Here is a 22,082-nt window from a genome sequence, read left to right as displayed (position 1 = left end):
TCTGCAATTCCGAAGGACTTACAAGGGAGAGGGGAGGGGGAAATGCCAGGATGCGACACCTTAAAGGTGACCTGAACACAGGAGGTCACTTGAAACCTCAGCTGTTATACGAGCTCTGATTCCCACCCAGAGTCAGATTCTAGTCTCATTTACAGTGATATAACACTGTTGGACCCTATTTACGTGTGTGCATCTATACGTCTATGTCTACAGTGCTGATCAAGGAGTCAAGGAGTATGTTGATACACCCAACTTCCTTGACGATGTTTTATTTAATGACATTTAGGAAACATGGGCTGTGAATTTTCTTTCCACTGCAGCTAAAACACAAAACACACACAAAAAATTTAATAGCAATATACTCAAGCCATAATTGCAGCATTTATTTCATATATTATTCCTGCGACAGCACTAAGATTGCAACGTAGCCTTGTTTATCCAGTCAATGAACAGATTTTTTCATCTTCATACAAAATGATTTCATAACATGCAACACATGGTCAGGTAACGCAGATCAATGATAGTCACCACACTATCTGTTAAGACTTATTCTCCATTTAATCACACTCAAAAGCTGAACCCACATATAGCTTGGGAAAGAGGATCCAGTTTTTGGTTTGCCCAAGAGGACATTTTTCTTTGTTTATTTTACAAGAAGGCAGTGATACAAGTGCCAATGAAAGATTGTTATATTCTCTGAAAGAGCAGGCAACATTCCTGATGCATTTTCTTTGACAGTAAGTCAAAATGTTCACTGTTGCCTTGGCAGTCAAGTATGATTTGAATGCTGTATTTTATCTTCTTTTAATGTTTCATATTAGCTGCATGATTCCTCTTATGGATGAATAATTGTGCCCTCTTGGTTAAATAATTCCCTACACACAGAGACATGAATGGGAAATCTTGCAATGCAGTGTCTTCATGTCACACATTTGGTGCTGTTAGACATTGTGGGAGGCGCAGTCATCTGCCCTCAAGGAGGAGGAGGAGGAGGAGACCCATCAGATTACTCCTCCTGCTTTGGCACAACTATTTCATGTTGTTCCTTTAAACTTTAAAGTATAAATTTGTTAATGGAACTACTAGATTTTGTGTATGCTGTGAGCTTTCTTATCTTTGGGCAAAGCAACAGGCCAGGGCAGTCAGCCTTGCGAGTTGGAAGCCAGAGACTTCGGAGAAAGAGAAAAGTACATCAGAAGCTAGCGGACGTGTCGAGGTGCAACTTTATTTAAAGTTACCTGTTGCCATGATATTGCTTCTGCAGATTGGAGCAGGTTTGTAGGAACCAATGAAAATGCACACATGGGCTGATGGCACTGTGTTTATGTGAAGCATTGCAGAGAAACCATAGAAATGTGAGCCTCATCCCTTAGGATGGTGCGCAGACTTTAGGTGTTAACCTGTGCCTTTCTTGCTGCTGTTTGAAATAAACCTTTCACTCCCTTTCCACCCCTGGTAGTGATTTGGGTTCACTCCAGGAACAGTGGCCTTTGCCCCCACTTCACAATATCAGGGTCTGTAATAAGGTCTGGAGGGTGAGTTGATAACAAAGAAAGAATCACCAGTCTACATGGGGCGTAGAGAGAGATGTCCCAAAGATTCTTCTGTGCACTGGCAGTCATGAGACGGGAGGAATCTTTTGATATAACTGAAGTAGAAGAGCGAACCCAATTGTCTCCCTTTTGACATAAGATTAAAATCAAACTCTGCACTTTAATAATGGATGGGCTAGCAGGGGTTTGGAAAACACATTTTTATCTTCATTAGTGACAGACAAAGATTTTAATGTTGGGCCTTTGCTAATAATCATCTGAGTTGCGTAACCAGAACCGGTTATGCTATTGTTATGATGTCACCGATACACACGTTGATACTATTATAGCTGGGCAGATCAGGCTACATTCTCTTTTTTTGCCGCTTCGGCCAAGTAACTTGAGGCCACAGCACTATTGACTTAGCACTACCTCACCACGAAGCATCTGTTCGGCCTTGGACTGTAACTGTAGCTTGCTGAGGAGATGCTTCTTTTGTAAGAGCTTTTTGTTCAGCTGCTGACAACGAGAATCTGCCGCAAAACATTTTCCTTGCATCTTTGCCTCTTCTGCCCAGTCAGAGGGCACAGGGCATTCATCGTCTGCCTCCATTAGATCCCCGAGGAATGGTTCTCCAGCCCACCATCTCCACAGCCATGGAATATTCTGGACTTCAGGTATTGGGAGAACCACGGTAAGAAGACTACCTGCTGTCACCTTTTGGTTCCCCCCTTCAGGATGTGATAATTCCACAGTATGAATGCCAGCCCCAAACGTGGGATAAGCAGCAGCATCCTGGTATTCACGATGCATCCGTTTCCTTGCTCCGCTTTGCTCACCTGCTTTGGAAGTGTGAGGGAAAACACTCCTTTCGACCAGCCTGAGCCCAACTGCCTGGCCGTCGTGGAAGTACAAAAAGTTGCAACCGACTCCGCTGTAAGTAGGCAACCAGCTGCAGAAGCCATCCACCCCGAGGATCCTCAGGGCCACGAGGCTGGAGAAGGAATCTCCCCCCACAGACATGGCACAGAAAAAACCAGCAGCCTCAGAGCAAAGAGCAATTCAAGCAACCATGTGGCTGCCCAGTCCGTGCCTGGGGCTCCTGATGCACCTGCACTGCCTGCGGAAGGGATGGGCTGCCATGAAGTCACTGTCTGTACACAGATACCCCGACCATCCATCATCGGAGTGCCAAAGGTGAGTGCGAGCGGCCTCTCTAGTAGGGCAAAGTGCATCGTACCACAAAATAAGTCCATCGCTCGTATTGATGAGAAGGCAGGTGAGGCAAGAATAAGGACAGATTTTTGTAAATAGCAGAATATGACAGCCCTTGCTTCCCTGAGCTGTAAAAGGAATCCTTAAGGGATGGATGTAAATAAGTCCAAGCCTCTTGAGTGACTTATTTTTAAAACTGATATCTCACCATTCCACCCAAAAAGCAGCCCTGGGAAGCACAGAAAATCAACAATAAAAATGCAGTCAATTGTTTTCATCTCAGGAAATAGGGCCACTGTATCTGCCCCAGGAACCACAACCTTCTTTATTAAGATGTCCCTCTTCTTTCGCTTACAGGTTTTCCAGCTAAATCAGTTATGGTAAAGCCATGGAATATTTACATTTAAATGAACCATGAACTAGCTTTTTGAGAACCTAGAACAGGAATTACCCCGCCACCCCTATTGTAGGGTAGCCTGACAACACAAGAAACAAAAAGAATCAAGTGGCATTTTAAGGGTTTCTTAAAAACAGAATGGAAATGAAAACTGTTTTCTGTTTGACATTTCAAATCTGTGAATCCATATCCCTAGACAAATACAGTAGAACATCCCTTATTACAGTGCACATTTGGTTGACACAAATAGAAATCATGAGGTTTCTCCTCATTTCATTATGTATCTCCAGATAACTCACACTTGACTGTGGGAACTACAGCTACTTACCAAACAATAGTTGTGGTTTTGTGAATGGGTGCAATGAAAATTCTGTCTGAGTAGCTGGTGTGTGCTGGTTCATTTACATACTGTATGTCCAGATCCTCCCTTGATCATGCGCTCATCAAGAGATGAACACAAATGAGGGACCGCTCTTAAGACTATTCAGCTCCTGTGATTTTTCCCAGTTCAGCGCATGTTCCCCATGAGGTTCCATGTCAGTGCTGCACTATGTAACTTTTGTTGCCTGTGTGTATTGGTGCACGTATCCTGGGCCTTTTGGAGAAATGAAATGCTACCAGACCTACACAAACTCTTGACACCCACCATTTCATCTCGAAGAAACATTGCCAAAAAACATGAGTGATTCAGCTCTCAAGGCCTACAGAACCTTGTCAGTTTTATCTTTATAAGAAGCACTTATAATTATTTTAACAGGTGTGTTATATGGGGTGATAAATCCAGGCACTGCAATAGGAAGAAGTGAGGATTAATGGTGAAGAAATGTGTTTAAAAGTTAGGGCAGCAGCCAGAGGTCCCAGTTCCTGTCTGGGCAGAGCAAACAAGATCACTTCATCTTCCCTGTGGTTCTATTTCCTGGACTTTATAAATCCATCATGATGCTTCCCTAACGTCCACAGAAATTTACCAATTGAAATGGAATGTAACACAATCACATGACGTCTGATGTGCAAAGAGCAGCCTCAAGAGCATCTCCTGATACTGTGAGGGGCCAGATTAAGAGGCTGCTATCAACAGTATCAATAGCTCCCCTCACCTTTATAGAGAAACCTTGCAGTGGGTACCTGAAGATGACCCCAAACATCTGGGTGCCTGAAGTGAAGGTCAAGATTTCTTCCCCATCTCCACCTGCCCTGTTTCACATACAGAAGCAGGTTGGACAGGGAGTTTCCAGCAGCCGTTAATCATCTAGTTCCTGCCAAAGAGAGCAGTTTAACCATCTGGAGTAGCCTGGCAAAGAGCAATATCTGGAGGTGGCGTGGGGAAGAGCGGCTTTGATTGCTTTGGGGGCCACTTTCAGACTGGGATTCTCTCTCTTTGGAAGCTACTGTGCTACATCCTGGCAGGGAGGTCAGCGCAGTGAAGTGGCTTAAAATCAACCGGCTCTTGTTAATTTAGGATAACATGTCCAACTACGACCAGATTTTGCATTCTCTTCCACAGCCACATTGTGCATCCTTCCAACCAATGATCGCAGCCTCGTAACCGTGCTGCTAGGAGGCAACCATAGCTTAGCACTAACGCTGTGCTGGGACCTCAAGGGACCACCGTTATCCAAAGACAATCCATCCTGATCCTTCCCCACTCCCCACAGCATGTGCCTGTCAATTACAATGCTCTCCCAATAGGACCTCATCCTACATTTCATCTAAAAGGGGAATAAAATTCAAATGTGAAAGGATAATGAACTAATTAACCATGTCTTCCAGCTGACCCACCCCAGAGGGACATGTTCTGAAATATTTAGGAGCATAATGAAGATGAATGAATTTAGGATTTGCCCAATTATTTTTTCTAGCTAAATTAGTATCAGACAGAGTCCATCTGTCGTGGATGTCATCCACTCTAAATCTGATGCAAATTGTAATTTAAAAACCCCTTCAATTCACAACTATTTTAGGTACAAATTAACTTTGTGATTTGAAGCACTAAGTTTAATTCTATTGTTTCCACCACTTTCATTTGGATAAAAAGCAATTAGGGACAGATGTTAATTTTCAAATCTTTTAAATGTGGTAAATTAATTATACTTGAGAGGGTGTAGCTACGCCACTGTAAGTCATGATCCAGTACTATGATAGAAGATAGTTATAATTAATACTATATTAATAATATTCACTTTTGGAGTGAATAGAGATGATTCTTTACAAGACAGTAACTCACTGTGGTGTATATGCAATCCTAGGGGATTATGGCCTGCGAGTATAGGGCGGTATATAATTTCAATAAATAAATAAAATAAATGGCATCCTATGCGAGGCCAAAATTTGACACGCGCCCCAACCCTTGTGCCACCTTCCCAAAGTCAGATCGGGAAAAAGGCGGAGGACTCCAGGACCCTGTCAGAACCCCTCCCCTTCCCAAAGCTTAGTAAGAAGGAGACCTGGGGGTTCTGACAGGCAGGAAGGTGCCCACGTGGCCCCTGTGCTCTGGGGGGGGGGCAGCGGTGCTGCTTTAAACAAGCCTCTTTGCAATCCCTTGTGAAGTCAACGGGTCAGGCAATGCAATGGGGTTGAGGCACAGTTTGGTTCACCAAGCTGAGAGGGTCTACAGGGGCGGCAACAACAGTGAGAGAGGCGGGGGGGGGTTGGCATTGTACAGGGTGCCACTGAAAATGGAAAGCCCAAAGTCTGCCTCTGGTTTGATATGAGTCCTCCTTGACCCGGCACATTTCTGGGATGATGGTAATGGCTGGAAAGGTCTTTTGCCAGCAGCCCTGCCTGCCTGCTTGCGCCATGATCTGTCCAGTCCCCTCTGACCCTGTCGTGGGAGCTGCTCTTGGCTCCCCCCCCCCCGTAAGCCTCTCTGCCATCCCCTCCGTCTCTCGCTCTGGGGTGGACTAAAGGGGTCCTCCTTCAGTTTCTGGGTGATATGGCTAGGAGAGCAGCTGCCACCGTTTGCCTCTCTGACTAGACATGCTCTTTAAAATGAAGGGGAAAGCGGAAATGCTGCTTTTATTTTGATCATCACTTTGATATTTTTACGAGCAGGCAGTCTATAACTTTGTATATTCATAAATTAATTGCCGGTGCTGACTTTCAAAGCCCTAATTGGCCTTATACAGGGTGAGTCCTTTAAAAGAGGTCCCATGGATACAGAGTGCACATATTCCACAGGGCCTCTTTTACAAGACTCACCCTGTACAAGTTTACTTTGCAAATCCCCTGCTCTCATGTAAGTTGCTGAGCTCAGCGCTACAAGCCGCACCATCGATGCTGTTATTATATTTGTCCAAGCCAGCCGGAAAAAGAGATAGGGCCTTCTCAGGTCTGGTGTCAAAATTGTAGCGTATTCTCCGGTGGAGATCTGATGAGCTCTCTCCCTCTGCCTCTCTCTGTCCATTTCTAGGTTGGTGGAAACTTATGCCACCCCCCCCCCCATGTCTCTGTCACGGCTAAAAATTGGCCACTGTTTCTTTAATGCTAAAAGAACTAAGTCAGCATGAGTCAGCGGCCTACAATGACTCATGCAATCTTTCACCAAATTGTACCTGTATATATAGAGTGGTCAATGGTAGTGTTTGGTGTGGGTTGGTTGGTAGAAAGCTGGCTGCGTTTGGTGTGTGTAAAAGCTGTTGGTCGTGGTTGGAGAAGACCCCTTTTAAGAATAAAAGCAGCATTCTGCAAAGTACTCTTTCTTAAGGACTCTTTGTGCCAACTAGGGTCTGAAAACCAGGCAAAGGAGGTCAGAACCTTTTTCTTTTACAATCACTGACAGTCTAAACATGTGAGACGCTGTTTTAAAGGGCAGCGTTTAAACCTATTGGATTGGTTTCTTGCTGCTATCTTTAGTATTGCCTCACATTTTGTATCGGTTTAACTTTGTTATTGGTTTCATATTAGGCTGCATACTTTTGGGGGTTTTGCTTGATTGTTTTAAACAGAAGAGCAGGGTAAAAATTGATGACGGTGACAAGGTGTCATATTTACGGGATGGCCATAATGAAGTCCTGAAATATCTAACATTTTGAAAATAAACTGAAGGAATTTCCCCATGGTCAGAGAGAAAACCTGGGTTAACCTAGGAATAGAATTGTTCCTTCCTGATCCTAATTGTTGTGGTTTCATCACAGGACTTCCTTCCTCATGAGTCTTTGCACCTCTTCCTAATATTTGAACAGTGACTAGTGTAGCTGTATCCTCACAACATGCCTTTTTTCTATCCTGAATTTATTTTTTAAAAATAAAGTTCTGCAAAATGTCTGCACTGCTCACATCGTGGACCAGAGAAAAGCCAGCTCTGGAGCATGCCTATTGGTTAGCATCTGTGATATCAGTAAAAACCAGGGCCTTTTTTATATAGGTAGAAAAAAAGGTGCCAGTACTCACCATAAAGTTGTTACAGTAAGTGCCACACTTCTGACATTTGGGGAAAGAGGTGCCTGTACTGCGTACCCTTGAGCACCCCAGAAAAAAAGCACTGGTAATAACTGTCGTCTCCTCCATTCTGAGTGCCTGGAACAATTTGCAACTGATTTTTAAATGATTGTGCATGGTCTTCTCAAATGAAGAATGAACAAATAAAATGCATATCACTTTAAAAAGTAAAGAAAGAAAGGTCCACCAGGGCATGAGGCAGTTGGAGAGGCAGTTGAAGCAGCCACTGCAATCACTGTTAAAATGTTATGTCTGTCTCAACCTTTTGGTCTTTAATTCATGGCTGAAAGGGAAAGTTGTGGACCAGCCAGATATTCCTAAACGTTGAATATAATATGGGGTATCACTGATGCCAGATTTTTCTCCTTAGGACTTCCTCTTTCATTCACAGTCCTGCCACATGTCTCCATAGTCTTCCACAAACATGAGTCCTTAAGTCATTTACTTCCCTCATCCAAGGCACTGCATATTGTGTCTTGCAGAGACACTGTTCAAGCATAGGAGGATGTCCCAGTCAGAAGCCAAAGGTGTAAATTTGACACACATGGAGCCAGGTCTTTAACGTTAGCGAAGCACTCAGCAAATTGGCAGCAGGTGTGCAGACACTCCTCTCCTGGGTGGGACTGGAGTCCTTTGAGTTGCACAAATTGGGCAAAGGCGCTTAGGGATTTAATCTAAGGGCGGAACTGAAACACCAGCTACAGCTCTCTCTGGAAGATTACTGGAAGACCACTTCCTACCCCCTCTTCAGCTTTGTGCACTGATTTCCTTGGCCTGATGAGCTTCAGATAGTATTGTTATGAGCTGGGGGCGAGGGAGGAAGTAGGCTGTTTGTGAGATCCTTCTAATCCCTGGATCCAGCAAATGTTAAAATATAAACCAGGCTAGCTTCCTGTGTTGAAGTGATTACCTGGCTGATGGCTCATTAGAATGGTAGAGTTGGAAGGGACCCCAAGGGTCATCTAGTCCAACCCCCTGCAGTGCAGGAATCTCAGCTAAAGAATCCATGACAGATGGCCATCCAACCTCTGCTTAAAAACCTCCAAGGAAGGAGAGTCCACAACTTCCTGAAGGAGATCCTTCCATTGCCGAACAGCTCTTACTATCATAAAGTTTTTCTTGTAACTTGAAGCCATTGGTTTGAATCCTACCCTTCAGAGCAGGAAAAACAAGCTTGTTCCCGCTTCCATGTAACAGCCCTTGAGGCATTTGAAGATGGCCGTCATATCTCCTCTCAGTCTCTTCCTTTCCAGGCTAAACAGACCCAGCTCCTTTGACCATTCCTCATAAGGCTTGTTTTCCAGACCCTGGATCATCTCGGTCGCCCTCCTCTGCACACCTTCTGGCTTGTCAATATCTTTCTTAAATTGTGGTTGTCCAGAGCTGGAGACAGTACTCCAGGTGTGGTCTGACCAAGGCAGAAGAGAGTGGGACTATGACTTCCCTTAATCTGGACACTAGACTTCTGTTGATGCAGCCTAGAGTAGCATTAGCTCTTTTTCACTGTCAGACTCTAGTATGACAAAGGAACTCTTCCAAGGATGGACCAAGGCAGATGAAGGAGTGAGCTTGATTCTCAATGGATGGGGTCACCAGGGTGAAACAAATCAGTTTAGCATTCACGCTCTCTCAATGGGGTTACTTTCTTCCTTAGAACCATGGTTTAGCTATAGTGAGGGCACAATGACTCTCCATTCAAGGTGGCCTACAGGGGACAGCCCTCCCCCTCCTCTGATTCCATTATAATGTGCATTTTGCTGCTATATAATAAACTACAAGTTATCCACATGTAACCATTATAACAAAGACCATTTAATACAATGTAAAACCATCCATCAGGCTATTGCCAATCCTTTAATTACCAGTGGTTTCTGGTGGCAAAATAAAAAGTTTCTTTATGCCCAAAATACAAATGCAAGAGGCCTCAAGGCCTCATAAAAGGACTATATTGTGCTCATTTTGAAAAATTATAGAGAAGAATTCTGGATGTGTTTTATGATAGATGTATGTGGACTCATTGTAATGTGTTCTTCTAAAGCCATCATTATGAAATGGGAAACTGCTGGAAAGATGCCTAGATGTATGTTCCATCACTAACTTTAAACTCAAACCAGGTGTACAGAAAGGGTCATCAAAATGTCATGTGGAGCAGTCAGTCACCCTCCGCTCAATCAACATATGAGAACTGGTAGATCAAATACGTGCATCTCATTGAGAGGTAATCTTCACTTGGCAGCCACTTACAGAAGTAACTTTAAAAACCCCAAACCCCAGTCTTTCTCTGGCAGGAGCAATGTACATATTACATATATATCTGCATAGACTGAAGAATTTATATTTCCTGAAAACCAAGCAGTTATAAAACAAAAAGGGTGTTAGGTCCTCTCTTGGAACAAGGGAAAGAGGTTTGAGCCAATGGCATAAACTTGTGAAGGACATGTCACTAAATGTTACAATTTGATCTGATTTGGTTCACTAATGCAAAAAAACTTTAGCAGAATCCCCCCCCCCCAAGATGCAGATGTTCCTTTTCCTGAGCTCTCTGGGTTATATCCAACTAAGGCTGCAATCCGAAACCCACTTACCTCTAAGCCCCACTGAATTCAATGGGGCTTCTGAGTAAACATGGTTAGGAAGGAGCAGCCTGTCCCATTTCACCTTCTGAGACGAAATGGGAATTTGCCCCTCTCTGCTCCCCACCCTGCTGCAGAATAGCCCCCTCTCGTCGACCTCAGGAGCAGGCCGCAGTGCTGAGACGCTTGTCTTCTCTGGCCCTGGGCGAGGAAGAAGAGCGGCAATGCCACATGCCAGAATGCTGGCGGGGGCATTCTGCCGTCGCCAGAAGTGGTGGGGCAGGCAGGGCTCTGCCTCTTGTGCTTCTGCTGCCCGATGCAGCTGCTTCAGCCCACCTTACAGGAGGGGGGGTGGAGTCAGCTATCTTTCACCTCTGCAGTTTATCTCTGTGTGCCTTAGCTCTCCTTTCATGCTGGACAAGGTGGAAGAGCAGGGAAAGCAGACCGCTATTGTTCAACGTCTGAATGTTTTGGTGTTGAGCACAGTAAGGGCTCATCCCTACTTACTTTTTGCCCCACACTTTCTAGCCATAGGTCTGTGCTTTCCTGATCCATGTCAAAGTGGGATTTATTTATTTTTGCCCTGGCACTTTCCTCAGGAAAACCTGCTCTTTAATGCTAAATCAGAACAAATGGCAATTGGGTTTCCTGCAGATTCAGGGGTAAAGAGTGATTTTTTTTGCAGGAAAGCAACGGGGCACACACACACAAAAAGCAAAAGCCCTCAGACAGGGAACTTTAAGCCTGTGCCTAGAAGTGTGGATGAGCTCTAAGAAGATCTGAGACTTTGAATATCCTCATGAATGAATATGTTGTCTGTGCACCATCCCTTGCCTTCTTTGGTGTCAGTAATATGGTGGTGTCAGTAGAGGCCAAGCAAAAATGCAATGGCGTTACTTGACTTACCTCCAGTATGTTCTTATTAAGGTAGAACAAAGACTGGCACCAAAACAATGGTGTTGGATGACCATCATTATTGATATTTTGTACAGTTTTGCAAGAAAGTTTTCTGCAGAAACTTCTCTCGAGGCCTGGTTTATTGCTAACAAGAAATGGTAGATATACAAACTCCTGCCAACCATTTTCAACACCAACTCACAAAGCTCTCGTAAAACAGTGCAGACGGCAAAGAATTTGATGGGCGATTTTGCATCATTATTCCTCCCCACTTAAGCTTGGCACAAAAGATCTGAGCCTTATTCTTTCAAGAGTTAAAGTCTAGAGTTCAGAAACTTATGCTGTGGTTGAAGTAACATGTAGGCACCTGGTATGACTCTTATTGTGACCTAATAAGTGACTGCAAACACAAGGGGAGGGGGAGGCTATTACGCAAGACGGCTTATTGCTCTAACGGCAGCTGCGCATGGAGAAGCCAAGGTGGAAGGCAGCCCAGAATGTCCTCCTGGCTGGTCCTGTCTGCAGTCCCAATAGCTGGCCACATGGTCATACACTGCGCCACCCAGGAAAAGCTCTGCTTCAACCCTGCATGCTCAAAATCCCCACAAAAGAGTTCTCCCACTCTTCCTCACAAGGAGGGCTGATAAGCAACACCATTTAATGTTCTCTCCGATGAGACAGAGTGGGTGGCCTACTGCAGACTCATACTTACTAAATGTTACTTAAAATGTTACGTTGGAACATTTTAAGCATTTGGGGCAATGGTTTATGCACTACCTTCTTATGTCTCAGAAATACCATGCAATTTCACTGGGCTTCAAGTATAACCAAGGGCTCCATCCTGCCCCGAGGGGCTTACAATCTTTAATTTGACACAGGGAGGGAACAGAGGAAGGTTGAGGTCCGGGGTGTATCCTGAGTACTGCTGCAAGACATAAGCCAGGGTCTGTGGGTTTAGATTTTGGGATCCCTGGACATTTCCCATCTGTAACCTCTTCCTCTCCTTTTGCAATAGGGTAATGAAGGTGATTCTATTAGAATTCCCAAGTGAATGTCCAGCAGGGAGGGAGGGGGAAGAGAGAGAGTGGAATTCTGGTGGAGACGGAAGGTTGGAGGAGGCTTGGAAAGGAAGAGTGAATGTTGGGGGGAGGCAGTTGAGAGTCAGTTGAGAGTGATGGGTCCTAGAAGGGGGGACCTGAAGCTGGGCTAGGCAGCTCTTCAGGATCAGTAGTCCAGTCATAGGATCAAGTGTGCCTATCAGTGACCTTGAGAAGGAACTCTGAAGGTAGGAGGAGCTCCGAGGTCTAGAGGAGATGAGTGGCATAGAATTATTATTATTATTATTATTATTATTATTATTATTATTATTAGCGTCACCCACCACAGGTGCATATGTCTTGGCTCCTTGGCTTGACTTGTCCACAGCTGTTGACAGCTTGGCAGGTCCTCAGCTGTGGTCCCCATATGATATTTTCCGTTGTTAATAAGGGGTTGCTTACAAGGTTGAACCATATGGTCTTTCCATGCCTCTATTCTCTTTACTCTAAGGCTGCGTTCACGTCACACCTTGAAATCACGAGGTCATTCCATTAAAATGGCAATATACACACTCATTGATCCTAAACACGTTCTAGATCTTTTTAAAGGGAATTTCCCAAAGTTTCAGGATCTTGCCCCTGTGTGGAATGGGTTTTAACAGGAAGGAGAGGATACATTAATTGAAATTTATCTCTCCAGATGCCCACAAATGTGAGCTAAACAGCGTTTTAAAATACCCTCCTTAGCAGCAAAACCAAAAGCTTAGGAGCTAGGCTGCAAAACATTGTTTGGAGCAAGTCCACTTCAGAAAGAATCGGGCAGCAAGCTGAGAAGTTTAAAAATAAGCCTTATTTTATTATCATGCATTGATTCACAGCAACAGTAGCAGTAAAAACTGTGCAGGCAAAATACTTTCTGGATTTGCAGGGGCCACCCCTAAATCTGGAGATTAATAAATGGTAGGGGTTTGAGGATTTGAAGTATTGAAGGGAAGATTGGAGGCCAGTGGGAAAGTGCAGGCTCCAATTTCTTTCCAAGCCAGGGCCTCACCTGAGATAGAGAGGGGAACATGCCAAAAGGGGTTGATGGCCCATGGGAGAGCCAGGGAGAGAGGCCTTGGGCTCCAGGGCTGCCCTGCTGTGGAGAACAAGCCTCTCTTGACCGGACCCTGCTGTCAGGTGCAGATTCCCTCCATGCAGACGGAAAGTGGCAATAGGAGAACAAAGCATATTTCCTGGAGCTCCGACCGTCTCTGTGCCTCCGGTCTCCCAAGGAACATGGACCCTGGGTGAGTGCCTGGACCCCCCGGCCTTGGTTATGGAAATGTTACTTTTGGTACAAAAGTTGGGGGTGATGAACTGACATTTACATAACCAATGCCAGACACATGCGGAAGAGGTATGTCTGCATCCAACACGGGTCCAAGAGAGAAGGGAACGCAAAGTGCAATACAGTGGTACCTCAGGTTATGTACTTAATTCATTCTAGAGGTCAGTACTTAACCTGAAACTGTTCTTAACCTGAAGCACCACTTTAGCTAATGGGGCCTCCTGCTGCTGCTGCGCTGCTGGAGCACAATTTCTTTTCTCAACCTGAAGCAAAGTTCTTAACCTGAAGCACTATTTCTGGGTTAGCAGAGTCAGTCTGTAACCTGAAGTGTATGTAACCTGAAGCGTATGTAACCTGAGGTACCACTGTATACTCCTTTCTCTCCAGGAGAAAATCTGCTTGCTGGCTGCCAGCAATCTCTCCTTTCTCTCCAGGAGAGCGGACCTCACACAGAGCCCTCTCTGCCAATTGCATTTCTAAGGTCCAAGCCCCTGCCTGTCCGCAATGCAGCTCTGCGGACTTAGCCCCTTTTCAAGCTGCAGGAGCCCCCAATGGATGGTGTGTACACACCTTTGGTTTTAAGGGAAAGGCGTCTGGCGGGCTTCATCTTGCACAGGGCAGGAGCGTAGCGAGATTTATTTTGTGTTATTTCTTTGCACCATCACTGCATGTGCCCCTTGAGAATGGGTTCCTGCCCCAAGGGGGCTTACAATATTTAATTTGACACAGGGAGGGAACAGAGGAAGGTGGAGGTCCAGGGTGTATCCTGAGTCCTGCTGCGAGACATAAGCCAGGATCTCTGAGTTTAGACTTTGGGATTTCTGGACATTTCCTATCTGTATCTTCTTCCTCTGCTTTTATTTTCCTTTCTGTCTCCTAGCTCCGAAGACAGGTAGGCCTCAGAGGCTCCTGTGGCTCTGCAAAATGAAAGAAGGGGAGGACGCCACATGTAAAAATGGTATTTTGGAAGTTGTGGAATCCATTCCCCTCATGTGCCAGTCGGTCGTGGCACCAACCTGAGCGAATCAGGGCTGGGGTGGGGGGAGCAGGCCAGTCTCGCCCCAGCCCCTCGTCCCCCTCCTTTTGAGCCAGGGGTCAGGCCGTCGTGTGCCCAGGCAGGAGCAGCGAGCGCCAGCAGCCAGTGGTGACGTGGGCATGGCCAGCAGGGCAGGGGTGCTTGTTCTGCTGCCCCACCACCCTTTCCAGGGATAGGTCTGCACTTTCCTGGTCTGTGTCTGAGTGCTGTGTCCCCCCCCTTCCTCAGGAAAACCTGCTCTTTAACCCTGAATCAGAACAAATGGCAATTCTGCTTTCCACAGATAGTTGTTTGAGCCAATTCAGCAGTAAAGAGAGGATTTTCATGGTGAAAGCAGCAGGACCAGCCCCCCAAAGCACTTGGACCTGTGCCTAGAAATGCAGAGCAAAGTTTAAGTGTGGATGAGCCCCAAGATTGCACTCCTAACCCTGTCTACTCACTTCAATAAATCCCATTGAATTCTCCCAGGTAGGTGGGATTAGGATTACAACCTAAACTGGGATCCAGTTCTATAGCTGCAATCCTATGCTCACTGATCTTGGAGTAAGCTCTACTGAAATCTGTGGGACTCAATTTTGTGCAGGTAAGTATATGAGTGCCCTGTAAGTTACTTTTGTGTCTATATGCATAGGATTGCCCTGTAAACATTGCTTGTTTGGTTTTCAGGCTTACAGGAAGCTGCTCAGAGAACCTTCATTTTTTGGGTGGTTTGTAAATATTGTAGATCAATCAATCAATCAATCAATATTAAACATCAAATATCATAAGAAAAATGCTGTTACATGTCAGCTGTTGAATATGGGTGGCACTTTCCCTAACGTTTGACAGACCACTTAGTATCTAACAATATTTGACAGGTAAGGAGAAATGATCATTAGTACTTGACAGTCGTCAGCTCCTTAGGAGATTTCACACGTCAAGCCTGCCAGAATTACCGTAAAGGAGTCACGAAATGCCAACCAATTCAGAGTTTTTTGTAGCTGGCCACCAGGTGGCTCTCAGCCCCTGCTCTGCACCTCCGTTATAGCACTGAGAGTTGTTATTTTGCCACAGCCTGACATCGGGAGTCCTGGCAACCACAGTCTTTGCAGCTGAAGCTGTGGGGCCATTGCTCCCCTTGCAAGTTCCCTTGGCTCCCAGGCATATTTTAAGCATATTATCCCCTGGGACCTTGTGAAGGAACCGAACCTCCGTATTTGGGGTGCGTGCCTTGCCTTCTTTCTGTTACACCTAAAAGACACTTTACTTCACTGGAGTTGGAAAAGGTCACTGCCGCCCTTGCAGTAGGGAACCCCACCAAATTCCAAACTGCAAAAGCTTCCAGGTTTCCCCGTCTTCGGCACCCCCCCCCCATGGCTGAGGGGCACCCTGAGGTCCTGGCGTGGGCCCCTCAGCCCTTTAGAGGAGCAAGACTTGAGTTCAAAGTTTTGCATTTGAAATGTGGATCTGCTTCTTTGCTTTAAATGTCTCATCCAAAGGTTAGGATGGCCAGATGGAATCGTTCACCCAGCGTGGTCCAGGACAAGGCCACATGGAGGATGGAGAACGGCAATTGTCAGTTCTTTTCTGGTTTATGTCACAGCAAAAGAATAGCAAGTGTATAGGGAATGTATATTTTCCTCAAGTTGACTTTGCTCAAGTATTCTGCCATGCTAATCCAGATGGAATAATTTTGGAGGAATGGATAGAACAGGCACAACTGCCCCCCCCAATGTGAAATCAAGAAGAAAAATTCTTAGTGGCAACATCTTATTTCCATAATCTGGCAGCACATTGGCATAACTGCCTCACGTGAGCATTGGGGGAAGGCACAATTAATGGGTAAGTTAGTGGAGAATTCCCTCCGTGTCATCAATCATTTCTTTTCTTGCTTTCATTCCATGCCTGAAGCAGTGTCCAGGCTGGCGGATGAGGTGTGGGTGGAAGTCCCCAGCTAAAAAAAAAAAAGAGATGTGAAAATGACACACATTTCCTTAACATCACATCACACTTTCCACTCCCAAACATTTATCACTTGGGTATTATCAGTGGGTTAATAATGTATTTTCTTACATTCCTTACTCATTTTTAGTATCATCATGGCCATGTTTCATGAGCAGTGTGTGCCATTTTAGCAGGCGAAACTTAATTTTTGCAAATTTCTTCAGCGAGGGGTCTTAAGAAGATGTTTATGGATGTGAGGAATTCAAACATGCTGTTATTTTTGTGACTAGACAACATTTAGCTGAGTAAGCCTATGTCTGATGAAGAAGCACATGAACTACTTTCATAAAACCAAATATTTTAAATTTTATCTTCTGCAAATGTTAGGAGATACTAAATAATAATAATAATAATAATGATATTTATATATAATATAAGCACAAGTACATGGCAATCAATTTTTATTTCTGTGCAATTTTACACACATTTTACTTACCAAGAAAAACTGAATTATATTAATTTAACCAAAATATCTTTTGAATTCCCAAGCCATGTTACGACTTTTTAACACCCCTCATTTTTTGAATAGGAAAGTTGAACAATTCAGCGTGCCCTATGACTTGGTGTGATTTGAAAATGTTGTGTAACCAGTGCCCCCCTCAACCCAATCCAAATAAAGTGTGTTGAACTGAATACGACCTCAAGTTAGCCATTATATACTTCTCCTGTTGGTTTCAGTGGGACTGAAGTGGAGCTGAACGCTTTTCCTGGGTTGGGGCCAGACTCATTTCGGGGGAATGTTTGTCTGTTTGTTTGTTTGATAACTGCTGGTGTTCCTTGACTGCTCACTTGGTGCCTTCCAGCCCCCGTCAGTTTCTAGCATGCCTAGTAGTGGCAGGAGATTTGCCCTTGCCAACATGCTGCTGCTTGTCCAGAGCTCTTGGACAGCATCAGGCCACAAAGGGAACCTTGGAACTGGGCCTGTGCTGTCTTCCAGACCACTTGCCCTGGGTCTGGACCCCATGACCAGCTGGCGCTCATGTCCCAGGAATAAGCCTCGTGACCCTGGGCAGCGAACTCCCAAGAACAGCTTGGATTGGGTGTGAAGCCACATGGAAGAAAGATTAAGGAGTCTTTGGAATGTGCAGCAGGCTGCTCAGGTTTCTGCCGGGAAAATTGGGCCAACCTGGCTAAAGGCTGTCGGTATGTTTTCACCCGCCAAACATGCCTGCAAGCCTTTGGCTTCAGGTGTACATTGAGCCACACCTTATTACCATGGCTACACAGGAAAAAGTGAAATTATAGTCTCTGTTGATCTACTAGAGCAGTGTTTCCCAAGGGGGGGCATATGGTCCCCTGGGGGACCCAGGATAGTTCAAGAGGGCAGCAGGTGAAAATTGTGTAAACGGGGGGTCACAGCACAAGGCTAGGGGGGCATAGAGGGAAGTGAGAAGGGGGAATCCTGAATAGCTGGCTCTCCACTTGGCCAATCCCACCAGGGCCACGTGCATTTTCTTGGAGCAGTCCTGGTTTCTTTCCAGCAGGAGACTGTGATCGCTGAGGCTCCCCTTTTGACCAGTAGAGCCTGCAATCCAGAACACCCAGGTCAGGTAAGCGCAGTGATGGGGTGGCAATGGGTAGGGCTGGGGGAGCCAGAGCTGCTTATTGCTGCCGCCAGTGCTGGGCCTGGGGGCAGCCTGGGCCTGACTCTGCAGGGTGCAATCCACCCCAGCGCCTAGTGGATCAGAGCCTTTGGATATTGTCCGCAGCATCAGCCCGGCTCTGCAAGGCATGGGGTGAAATCCACTCCAGTGCCTAGCCAAGTGGGGTCGTCTGGTTAGGGGGCAGGCTTTTGTTGGGGGGGACAGAATCTCAGATTTGTATTGATTTGTACTGATTTATACTTATTGGAGGAGCAGCTGCCCACCTTGGCTACACCCATGGGGGGGGCCCAGGAAGGAAACAAGGTTGGAAGGGGGCCATGGTCAGAAAAAGGGTTGGGAAACAGTGTCCTAGAGGTCTGAATTCATCCTGGGAGTATTTGTAAAGGGTTGGATCCAACGTCGCCGTCTCTCCCTGGTGCAGTGGAGCGTCCCCTCCCCATCTTCTCCTTGTGTGCCCCTCCCCAATCTGCTCCAGAGGTCAGGGAAATGCTCAGAAGAGATTTGGGAGGGGTCACGGGGAGAGGAGAGGGAGGTGACTTCATTTGATGTAGGGGAGTCTGGCAAGGACAAGATGGAGTGGCCTGGAGAGGGTCCTTTCAGCCCTGTGCCTGAGGCCCCCACCCCTGAATTAAAGATTCTCCAGGCACTGTAGAGCTGGAAAAGCTCTCCTGGGAATGTTTGTGAGCTCTGCCAGTTTGGGGCCGGAGTGGGGGAATGGTGCCTGGCTGAGTATCAGCCAGTTCCTTCCATTTAGGAAGGGAGGTCTTGATTAGCTGTGAGTGTGACACATTCCTTCAGATGATGCCAGGGTGGAGGGCAGGCAACAGTGGACTCTCACAACTTCCTGAGAATGGAATTAATAGCCCTATAATTCAAGAGGCAAAGGTTTGGGCTTCGGTGAGACAAAGACTGACGCTAAGCTGGCGATGCATGAATTATCTTGGAAAAGAGGGGAGCCAACTTGGCAAGCTTGACCTGATGGGATGCAGAAACCTCACATTGTCGTCCTGGTCTGTGGGCCAAGGAATGATGAAAAGCCAGAGCCTGGTGACTGCAGAGCAGAGTTGTCTGACCAATGCAAAGCTTTAGGCTGAATGGACTGTAGATGAATTTGAATGCAGCAGCTTGCAGTTTGGGCAACCAAATGCACATTTCCTTGACCGTATTTGACTGGCTGTTCTCTTCCACCCAAACACGCTCTTGTCTCATAATGTTGACTAATAACTAAATGACACCCCCCCACACCAAAATATGGCTTTGTCTGTCTCTCCAGTTATCTCCCCCCTTAAATATTTTCCCGTTCCTTGAAAATGCAGTGAACAGATGGCATCATCTGCTTGCTGGCTGCCAGCAATCTCCATGTTGGATTTGCCCCAGCCTGGCTCCAGCCTTCTCTTTTCTCATTCCGATGCCTTCAGCGACATTTTCCTGGACAGATCTTGAGATAATTTCTCATTTTATCTGACCTATATTCAGTCCTTGATAGAGACAAGGCGAGAGGGGAGTTTCTCCTCCTAGGTCATGTTCTTCCCCTTCGCTCCTGGTATAGGAGAAGGAGAAATGCCACTGTCTCTTAGTGGCTCCATGGTGAGAGGCAGTTGTGGTTCAGAATGATTTACAAGCTGAGAATCGTGGCAAGAGAGAGGAAACCACAGACCACGAAGTGCTTCTGCCATTAACTCACCAGACAGCTCGTCTCAGGTGTCTCTCCCGCTTCTTTGCCTCAGGCATGGCTTGCAGGTTGCTTTAAACCACAGCTGCCTTTTCAGAAAGATGCTGCGTAGCAAGGGATTCCCCACAAACTGCTTCCAGGCTGTTGCTATTTCCAAGTGGGGGGTTTTGGCCAAAGATTTTTGGTTTTTCCCAAAGTTTTTGAGTTTTTCCCAAAGTTTTTAAAGGAAATTCACAAAAAACTACATTTCCAACATGGGTTGCCATTTGTTTGGATTTCCCCAGACATTTCAGCAATTTCCGCCTAGACCCTGTTTCCGACAGCCGAATCCCAGCCCTGCCCAGGAAATTCCAGGCATATGGCAACCCTAGGTGGGATTCAATCACAAACTGGCAAATTCAAGTTGTGCAATTATAGTGCATTGGGAGGTCTTGCACAACAAATCTGCTTCTCAAAAAGATCAGATTTTTGTGATAAAGAAAGAAACCGGAAAATGCAATGGAAATTGAAATATACTCAGAGTCGCAAAGTGATTTCATGCTCTTTATTCAGCTCATAGTGGTGAGGAGGAATGAAAGAAAGTCCCCTCAAAGTACCTGCTTTATATACATTATTTACACAATGGGCTGCACATGATTGGCTAATTCCGGAATTCTACTGTAAGCCAATCAGGTTGTGGATTCACTTCTATCTGGAGCATGATTGGGTAGTTCCTGCCAACCAATCATACTGCTGCATTGTTCTAGGACCAATCAGACTGCTGCATTCTGAATCCTATTGTTCTAGGACCAATCAGACTGCTGCCTTTTGGATCCTATTCAACTCAGTACATAACACCCCTCCCCTCTAAGTTCCAGTCCTGCCTGGGAGGTCGCATTCATAGTCCTCAAGGTACGCCGGCAGCCTACGTGTGCGCTGCGGCCTGGGGTGTTCCCTGGTCCGGGGTTCAGGTTCTGGCTCGTGTTCCAAGGATGCTGGCTGTGATGGGGCTGTTTGGTCTGGCGCAACCGGCTTGCTCAGTCCTGGTTCTGGTTCCGGTGTCCTTTCGGCCTCGCAGGTCCTCTCTGTATTTACTGATTCTGCCTCTCCTGCTGGCCCCTCATGCTCTATGGGCCTCACTGCCCCTCTGTTCCTTTGGGACTCCTCTGCCCTTTCCTCCTCCTGGTTTTCTCCCGGGAATCGTCGCCGTATCTGGTCGCAGTGGCGGCGCCAGCATTGCCCCCCATCTGTTAGCACCTCGTATGACACGGGGCCAGTGACCCTGGTGACTGTGGCGGGTACCCATGCTGGGCCTGCCCCAAAATTCTTTGCGTACACTGGGTCCTGAGCCTCGAAGGTCCGGGGGTTCTTGCCTTCCCCCACCACTACCTCATCCTGAGCTCTATCGGGGTGAAGGCGGTCCAATCTGATTGCAAGGCGCCGACCCATTAGTAGTTCAGCGGGGCTCCGGCCAGTCATTGAGCTGGGGGTGCTGTGCTGTGCTAGAAGGAATGTGGCAAGGCGGTACTCCCAATCCCCTTGCGTCATGCGGCGAAGGGTGTCCTTGGTGGTCCGCACCATGCGTTCTGCTTGGCCATTGGTGGCAGGGTGGAATGGCGCCGAACGGATGTGGCGGATGGCGTTCTGCGCTGTGAAGGTTTGGAATTCTCCTGACGTGAATGCAGTCCCGTTGTCTGAGACGAGAGTGTCAGGGAGCCCGTGGGTTGCAAACAGCCTGCGTAGTACCCGGATGGCTGCGGACGTAGAAGTGGACGGTACCAGTGCAACTTCCCCTGAAAGAATGTTTTCCCCTGAAAGGGGCCAGCGAAGTCCACATGCAGGCGTGACCATGGTGCTCGGGCGGACTCCCAGGACTGGATTGGGGCCCTTGGGGGATCTGGGCAGGATTCTTGGCAGGCCTGTTTGACCCAGGCCTCTATCTCTCCGTTGATCCCTGGCCACCACACATAACTCCTGGCAAGGGCCTTCATTCTTACTACCCCTGGGTGTGTCTCGTGTAGGGCTGTGAGGACCCTTTTGTGGAGGGGCTGGGGAACAACGACCCTGCTTCCCCATAACAAGCACCCCTTGTGGGCCGACAGTTCATGTTTGCGGGTTGTGTAGCCGGCGAATTCTGGCCCGGGGCTGCTGCTGGGCCATCCCCTCCACACCCAGTCCAGGACCCGGGAGATGACCCTATCTTTCTTGGAATGGTGTGCAACTTCTTGTGCCTGAATGGGGCGGTCGGGAAGCAGCTCCAGGCTCATAACCTCTTGTGCAGGTGCTGGGTCGGGGCCTGTTTCTGGTAGTGGTAGCCTGCTGAGGGCGTCCGCATGGCCCATCGTCTTCCCAGGTTGGTGAATCAGTGCATACTTGGTAGCTGGCAAGAA

General features: G+C 46.7%; 1 protein-coding gene across 4 annotated transcripts in view; it reads left to right on the top strand.

The window, feature by feature from the left end:
* DMTF1 (cyclin D binding myb like transcription factor 1) overlaps positions 1-18,345 on the top strand; it is a 167,471-nt gene extending 149,126 nt beyond the window's left edge. For all 4 annotated transcript variants that reach the window (XR_008332461.1, XR_008332463.1, XR_008332460.1 and 1 more), the window contains one exon: positions 18,333-18,345. The gene's annotated coding sequence lies outside the window, so the exon portion shown is untranslated. The remainder of the gene's footprint in view (positions 1-18,332) is intronic.
* The last annotated feature ends 3,737 nt before the right edge of the window (positions 18,346-22,082 follow it).

The sequence above is a fragment of the Podarcis raffonei genome, chromosome 10, assembly GCF_027172205.1.
Source record: "Podarcis raffonei isolate rPodRaf1 chromosome 10, rPodRaf1.pri, whole genome shotgun sequence".
NCBI classification, from domain to species: Eukaryota; Metazoa; Chordata; class Lepidosauria; order Squamata; family Lacertidae; genus Podarcis; species Podarcis raffonei.
This window is presented reverse-complemented; position numbering and strand designations above follow the sequence as displayed.